We start from the raw sequence: 7,937 nt of genomic DNA, 5'->3' as shown, positions 1-7,937 counted from the left end.
GCCAAGGTGCCAGGGTCATCCGGCAGTCCCCGGCGCCTGGTGTCTTCTTACACCCTATGACTCAACTGGGGCATCTTAGATGTCTGAGAGGGCGGGGGGAGCCGGAGCCAGCCCGTGTGGCCCAAGGGCAAGAGGTCAGGAGTGGTGGGGCAGGAAGCCACCAGGGCGCCAGGCCCCTTCAGGTCTCCTCCATCCCTCATCCCCTGCCGGATATTCTGACACAGCCACTCCCGTGGGTAGGGGGAGTCACAGAGATGGGCAAGAGAAGGGCGAGCGCTAGGTCTACACCCCGACGGCAGAAGTCTGAGGACCCCCTCTCTGTGGGGCACTGGAGATAGGCACTCTTATTATCCCCATTGCACAGAGTTCTATACACCCAGGGCCGTAGCAACCAGAGGAAGCCCCAGGCCAAGAGATGGAGGTGCCGGTGGAGGAGATGGGCGGAGCTCAACAGCATCCACCGGCCCTGGCGAGGGTGTGGGCATGCGCACCCTGACTGCGTGTTGTGGTAGGCAGTGCAGAAGGGGAAGCGGGGTTGCTGCGTGCTGAGTCCATACCATCTGCGAGACCCTGGGCTAAAAGCCCCTTGTCAACAAGCTCTCTCTCCTAATAACCCATGAGAAAAACTCCTACTAATTGCCCCCATTTCAGGGATGAGGAAACCGAGGCTCAGAATGATGGGTTTTTTTGCCCAAGTCACGCCCAGAGGGCAAATGGCAGAGCTGAAATTCAAATCCAGGTCAGTCTGACTCCAGGGAACGTACAAAGAGCACGTGGGGACATGCAAGATGCAGGAGGCAGGAGATGCTGCTGGAGACGGCCTTTCTTGCCATAGGGAGGGGCTGAAGATTTCTGAACCAGTAACACAATCGGGTTTGGGGTCTCAAGAGGTCCCTCAAGAGCTGTGGGGCGAGCAGAGGGGTTTGGGGCCAGACTGGAGGCAGAAAGGGCCATGAAAGGCTTTTGCATTTGTGGGTGCTTGGCATAGCCCATGCCTACCAGTGGTCCTGTGCTGCCTCCAGGTGGTAGCCCGGCAGAACTGCTTCCTTTGCCTTTCTAGCAAGTTCCCAAGTGATGCTGATGATCTGGAGCCCACACATTGAGAACCATAGGCTTAGGTGTTTTCAAGGCACCCTCTGGTCAAGCTGTCCTGCGGGGAGAAGGGGATTAAAGAGGATCCTGACCTTTAAGAACTGTGGCCTTAGGGACGCCTGGGTGGCTCAGTCGGTTAAGTGTCTGCCTTTGGCTCAGGTCATGATCTCAGGGTCCTGGGATCGAGCCACATTGGGCTCCCTGCTCCGCGGGGAACTTGCTTCTCCCTCTCCCTCTGCTCCTCCTCCATGCTTGTGCTATGTGTGTGTGTGTGTGTCTCAAATAAATAAATAAATCTTAAAAAAAAAAAAAAAAGACCTGTGACCTGAGATGGGAGACCCCAGAAGCAGGTGAAGAGGGCTTCTGAGAGTGCTGGGCTCAGAGAAGAGCTGGAACTCAAAGGATCCCACTCCTGGAGGAGGCAGGGACTTCAGGAAATCCATGAAATGGCTGCCTCGTCTTCCTATGTCCTCTTTAATGATAGAAAAACATTTTTTATCGCTGTTCTAAGCACTTTACATGTCCTAGTTCAATTAATGTTCACAAAGCTGTGAAGTAAATTCTCTCATTAGTCTCCTGTATGGGTTGAGTTGCAGCCCCCCAAAATTCATATTTGACGTCCTAACTGCCAAAACCTCACAGTGTGGCTGCATTTGGAGATACGTCTTTAAAGACGTAACTAAGTTAGAATGAGGTCATTTGAGTGGGCCCGAAGCCAATATAACTGGTATCCTTATAAGAGGAGGAAATTAGAATACGGTCACAGATGGAGGGAGGACCATCTACAAGCCAAGCCTGCCAAAACCTGATCTCAGACCCAGAACCGTGAGAAAATAAATTTCTGTCGTCCGAGCCAACCAGCTTGTGATACTCTGTTATGGCAGCCCCTGCAGACTAATGCACTTTCATTGTACGGATAAGGAAACTGAGGCACACCAAGGTTAATTAATGTGCCAACAGCTACCTGAGCCCAAGCAGTCTGGCTCCCAGGCATGTTCCCTTCTTTCCGAGCCACGAGGCACTATACTCCCTTGCCCTCATCCCCTCCCCCAACTAGAGTGGACATTTTTGCAACTCTCATTGGACTATTAAGATTGTCACCTAACACCCATCTCCTTGCCATGCTCCTCCCACTTCCATCCCTTCTTCCCCACTGTAGCATACCGGCTCCCTTCACCCCAGGGATTTTTCTCTGGCCCAAATCAATACTGTCCCTGCTCTGTCTAAAGCCCGCGATGGCTCCCCATGCCTTTGGGAAGCAGCTTTTCAAAGCCAGTTGCAGCCATCATGACACACCACCCCGCAATACTTCAACACCTGTTGTCTCCCCTGAGAGGCAGGATGGACCCCAACAACTGGCATGCCAGGTGGGTGTTTGGGGGATGACCACAACTACTGGAGGTCTCTCTTTTCTCTTGCTTTGGCTTATTAAATGGTTTGGCTCCCTGCTTGTGTTTTGAGTTGTGCTGCTTTGTCCTGCATTTGCTGAGCCCTACTGAGCATCAATAATAGACTTTTCCAGCCAACGTTGGAATTTTCAATAGTTGGCATTTAGGAACAGGAGTGTTATATAGGAGCCCTCCTCAATGTGGCATGGACCTACCTATATGTCTCATTGCATCGTGTTTCAATTTCAGCATAAGCCATGACTGATGCCAGGCTCAGAGGAACGACTCTTACTCGGTGACCATCGGGTGTGTGACTGATGCCCCCACGTGGCGGGAAGCAGTCATCGTGGGGCCTGCTGAGGTTCACACTTCTAAAAAGCGGATGGCTCCACTGAACACTATGAGCCTTAAAGGGAGAAGACACCATGGCCCCCCCCATGGTACAGACCCAAGCTGTTCCTTCAAAACACATGCTTTACCTCCTTCTTCACCTAACATAGCCCTGCCACCTTGGAACTCAGCTACAATGCCCTTTTTTTTTAAGATTTTATTTATTTGAGAGAGAGAGAACACAAGCAGGGGGAGGGGCAGAGGGAGAAGGAGAAGCAGGCTCCCCGATGAGCAGGGAGCCCGATGCAGGGCTCAGTCCCAGGACCCTGAGCCAAAGGTAAACGCTCAACCGACTGAGCCACCCAGGCGCCCCCACAATGCCCTTCTTAATATGACTTCTTTCGCCCAGCATAATTATTCTGAGACTCATCTATGTTGTTGCAGGTATCAATAATTTACTTTTATTCCTAGGCAGTGTTTCCTTGTATACCTTAATTTGTTTACCCATTCATCTGTTGATGAATATTTGGGTTGTTTACAATTTTTGACTATTACAAATTTGCTATGAACCTTCACATACAGTCTTTGTATGAATATTTTCTTTCTCTCGGGTAAATGAAATGGCTTGGTCGTATGATAGGTGTATGTTTTACTTTTTAAGGAATGCCAAACTCTTTTTCAAAATGATTGTACCCACTGGGTGTTATGAACAAACAATGAATCATGGAACACTACATCAAAAACAAATGATGTAATATATGGTGATTAACATAACAATAAAAAAATTTTAAAAAAATGATTGTACCACTTTCATTCCCAACAGTTACTGAGTGAGAGTTCCAGTTGACCTTCACCCTCCACGACACTTGTTGTGGTCTTTCTCTATTTCATTTATTCTAGTAGGTGTGTAGTAAGATTTCACCGTGGTTTAATTTACATTTCCCTAATGACTAGGTTGAATGTCGAACATCTTTTTGTGCATTTATTTGTTATCTGTATCCCTTCTTTGGTGAAGTGTCAGTTCAAATCTTTTCCCATATTTTGTTGAATTGTTGGTTTTCTTATTATTGACTTTTAAGAGTTCTTTATATAGTCTGAATACAAGTGGTGTATTTGATGATCTACACATACACTGGCCAATATTGCAGAGCCTAGCCACTGGCAGCTATTGGGCACTTGAAATGTGGCTCGTCTGAATTGGGAATTGTTATAAGTATAAAATGTACGGCAGATTTTGAAGATTTAGTGCCCCCAAATTGTAAAATATCTCATTAATTTGTATATTGATTTCATGTCACAGTAATAATGTTTTGAATAGCTTGGGTTAAATAAAATATATTATCACAAGTGATTTCATCTCTTTATGTTTTTAATGCGGCTACAAGAAGACTTAGAATTATACAAATGACTCATACTTCTGTAGTATAGCACTTCGAACCAATTATGACAATATTATTCTGTATTAGGGTTCTCCATGGAAATAGAACCAATAGGATTGATTGACTGATTACTTATAAGGAATTGGCTCATGTGATTATGGAAGAAAGCAAGTCCCAAGTACTACAGGGTGAGTCAGCAAGCTGGAGATCCAAGAGAGCCAGTGGTTTTGTTCTAGTCCAAATCCAAAGGCCTGATAACCAGGATTGTGCTGGTGTGGTTCCCATCCAAAGGCTGGCAGGATCCAGACCCAAGAAGAGCTGATGTCTCGGTTCAAACCTGAAAGCAGGAAAAAGTCAACGTCCCAGTTGGAAAGCAGTCAGCTAGGAAGAACTCTCTCTTACTCGGGAGAGAGTTAGCCTTTCTGTTCTATTCAGATCTTCAACGGAATGAAACCTACACTAGGGAGGGCAATGTGTTCCACTGAGTCAATGCAATTATTTTTTTCTCTTTTTTTATTTTTTTTCTATTTCAACCAATTTAAATGTTAATTTCATCAAAAGAAAAAAAAAAAAACCGTCACAGAAGCACCTAGAATAATATTTGACCAAAATATCTGGGCACCCCATGGCCCAGTCAAGTTGACACATAAAGTTAAGCATCAGATCTATTTTCCAGCCTCCCTTGAAGCTAGAACCAGTGACCCAGTTATGCGTAATGAGATGTGAAGGGAAATCTACTCAGGGAGTCCTAGGAAAACTTTCCCTCCCATAGAAGGAGACATGATTAGCACCTTCTTTGCGTCTCCCCAGCTTCTATGTAGATATGTAGATGTGATGCCTACATCTGGAGTAGCCATCTGGTAACAAATGAGGAGAGAAACATCAGTGTACTAAGGATAATGAAGCAGAAATATGGAAAGAGCCTGGGGGCCCAGTGGTATTTTTGGTCACTAAAACAATACCAGCAATCGGCTTGCCTTTGGATTTCTTCTTAGGTGGTTAAAATAAACCCCTATTTATTAAGTTCACCGTCATATTTTGTTGTTGTCACTTGTAGCCAAACATATTCCTAACTGGTGTTAGAAGAATAGTAGGCACTATTTTAGGCATTAGGTATTACAACAGTAAATAATGCCCTTGGGGTGGGAAGACTCATTTTATTTACTTATTTTTTTTAAGATTTTATTTATTCATTTGAGACACAGAGATATAGACAGAAAGAGAGAGCACAAGCAGGGGGAGGGGGAGAGGCAGAGGCAGAGGCAGAGGGAGAAGCAGGCTTCCCGCTGAGCCAGGAGCCCGATGTGGGACTCGATCCCAGGACCCTGGGATCATGACCTGAGCTGAAGGCAGATGCTCAACCATCTGAGCCAGCCGGTTGTTTATTTATTTATTTTAAAGATTTTATTTCTTTGAGAGAGAGAGAGAGAGCGAGATAGAGAGAGTACGAGCAGAGGGAGAAGCAGACTCCCTGCTGAGCAGGGAGCCTGATATAGAGCACAATCCCAAAACCCTGAGATCATGCCCTGAGCCCAAGGTAGATGCTTAACTGATTGAGCCATGCAGGCAGCCCAGGAAGACTCATTTTAAAGGGGGGGGGGGGGAAGAGTCAACATGTAAACAAGATAATGTAAGACTATCCATGTCTTACATTAATGTAAAACCAAGATAATGTGGTAATTACTATGAAGGAAATAAATAAATAGAGGGAAACTGGGTATAGCTCCTTTGTGATATGATAGTAAAACTAAGCTATAAAGAACTGAAAAGGAGCTGCCCCCCCACACACACACACGTGAGAAAAGGATTTTCCAGGCAGAGGGAATAGCAGGTGAAAACACTCTGAGAAGGGAAAGAGCTGGTGAAGGAACTGAAGGAAGGCGTGGGACCAGAGGAAGGAATGAAGAGAGTATAAGGGTGAGGCTGGAGAAAGAGGCAAGCTCCAGATCCTGAAGGGTTTGAGGGGGCCACAGAACATAATTGGGACTTTAGGTGCAACGGGAAAGTCTTGAAGGCTTTTGTGTCATACCCACATGGTGTTAAGAGAATTCTAGTTGCAATGTGCAATGTGGAAGCTGGAAGACCAGTAGGAAGAGGTTGCAGTACACGGAAGAAATAAAATAGATAATCACATAGAAAGTTACATAGCTAAGACGGGACATATGATGGAAATTCATAGGCAACAAGATCAGTGTGGCTTGAGACACCAAAGCTCTCTCAAATCTGTCATTACACTGGGATGCCTAGGTGGCTCAGTCAGTTAAGCTCACTCTTGATTTCAGCTCAGGTCATGATCTCAGGGTGGTGAGATCCAGCCGGAGGGGCTCCACACTCAGCGGGGAGTCTGCTTGAAGATTCTCTCCTTCTGCCCCTCCCCCCATTCATGCACATGTGCTCCCTCTCTAAAATAAATCAATCTTTAAAAAAAAAAAATCTTTACCTAAATCCACCAACGACCTCAGATACAGGAGCTGGTCTGATTCTCTCCACTTTTCATAAGAAGAATCTGTGACCCAAAGAGGGGATACCTGGCTCAAAGCCACAGAAATCACTCACAGAAACAACCAGCTCCCTACCACCCACTTCCATGCCTGGCCCTCATGAACCCCAAGGTTTTCTGAGCCAAATTACTATGCATTCCCCCAATAAACCCACCAAGTCCTTTGCTGGGAAAACTACCCTCAACTTTGCCAGCTACAAGTGTTTACCCAACCCCAAACCCAGCTCTCCTCGGTCCCAATGTTCCACTTTTAGAAAAACAAGTAGGCGGGGGGGGGGGGGGGGGGGGGGGGGACACGGGACCGGACGATTTGGGAGTCACCAAAGTTCTCACCAGATCCACGAGGGGGCAAAAGAGAGCCAACGGACCGGCTGCCAACCTTTCTTTGGCTCCCAACCCGGGGAGGAAGCGGAATACGGAGAGGCGAGGAGGCCCAACTCTGGGCTGGGCTAGGTAGGCAGGGGCCGAGGGAAGGGGAGGCCCCAGGAGTCCGTCAACTGCTCCCCTTGCCCTCTTATCCACGGTGGGAAGGACCTCTGTCACCCCCAATGCTAGGCAGAGCGCGGTTTGGGCTGGAGTGAGTCTAGGCTCGGCGGTTAAGACTCACCTGGAGAAGGGGCGGGGCTTGTACGTCTCAGTCAGCCATTGGCTGCGGGCTGCTGGGGGTGGGGACACAGCCTACTAAGCGCTGGGCTCCGTTTGCGCTAATTCTCTAGGGAAGAAGGCCGCGGTGACCCAGCAGCTGCGGGGCTGCACCAGCCTGTAAAGGGATCTGGGGGAGGTACCAACAAGCGGCCACTTAAGTCCCCTCTCCGGTTTACTCCTGTCCCCTTTCAGCCTCTCTCGCTCTTTCCAGGGTAGGAACAGGGGAGCCTATCCTCCTGCGGACCCAGACACTGGGAGAGAGTTTTCATAGAGGCTGGACAAAGTCTGTGAGATTCTAATGGGTCCTGAGGCCCGGCCTCCCGCAATGGATCCTCTTGCCAAGCCCAGGGGAATCTCTCTTGCACAACATTTGCCCGTCTCTTATTTCCTGCCTGCCTACAGAGGGATTAGGTCATACTTTTAGCTTTTGACCTATTTCTTTTTCTGCAGAGGACCAGGCTAACTTTTCCCTCTTTATGCCTTTGGGGGGGGAGGGGGGAAGTCCCATCCTCACCACTTTATCAGTTAAACCAAAGGGGGTTTGTGACCCAACTAAAAAAATGCTTATTACAGCAGGAATACCGCATACCAGCTAAGATACCC

At 47.7% G+C, this 7,937-nt stretch overlaps 1 long non-coding RNA gene across 2 annotated transcripts; it reads right to left on the bottom strand.

The window, feature by feature from the left end:
- Window positions 1-4,161: 4,161 nt before the first annotated feature.
- Window positions 4,162-7,290, bottom strand: LOC112827856 (uncharacterized). Of its 2 annotated transcripts, XR_012374135.1 has the most exons (3): window positions 7,023-7,290; window positions 4,981-5,046; window positions 4,162-4,526 (listed from the first exon to the last, which is right to left on the bottom strand). It is a non-coding gene; the product is annotated as an uncharacterized lncRNA (long non-coding RNA). The 2 variants fall into 2 exon arrangements; XR_003209332.2 differs by lacking the exon at window positions 4,981-5,046.
- Window positions 7,291-7,937: the final 647 nt, after the last annotated feature.

Source organism: Callorhinus ursinus, unplaced genomic scaffold (assembly GCF_003265705.2).
Source record: "Callorhinus ursinus isolate GAN/ISIS: 27379988/994484 unplaced genomic scaffold, GSC_fseal_2.0 scaffold29, whole genome shotgun sequence".
In the NCBI taxonomy this organism is placed as follows: Eukaryota; Metazoa; Chordata; class Mammalia; order Carnivora; family Otariidae; genus Callorhinus; species Callorhinus ursinus.
The sequence above is the reverse complement of the archived record's forward strand: the minus strand, read 5'-3'. Positions and strand labels throughout refer to the sequence as shown.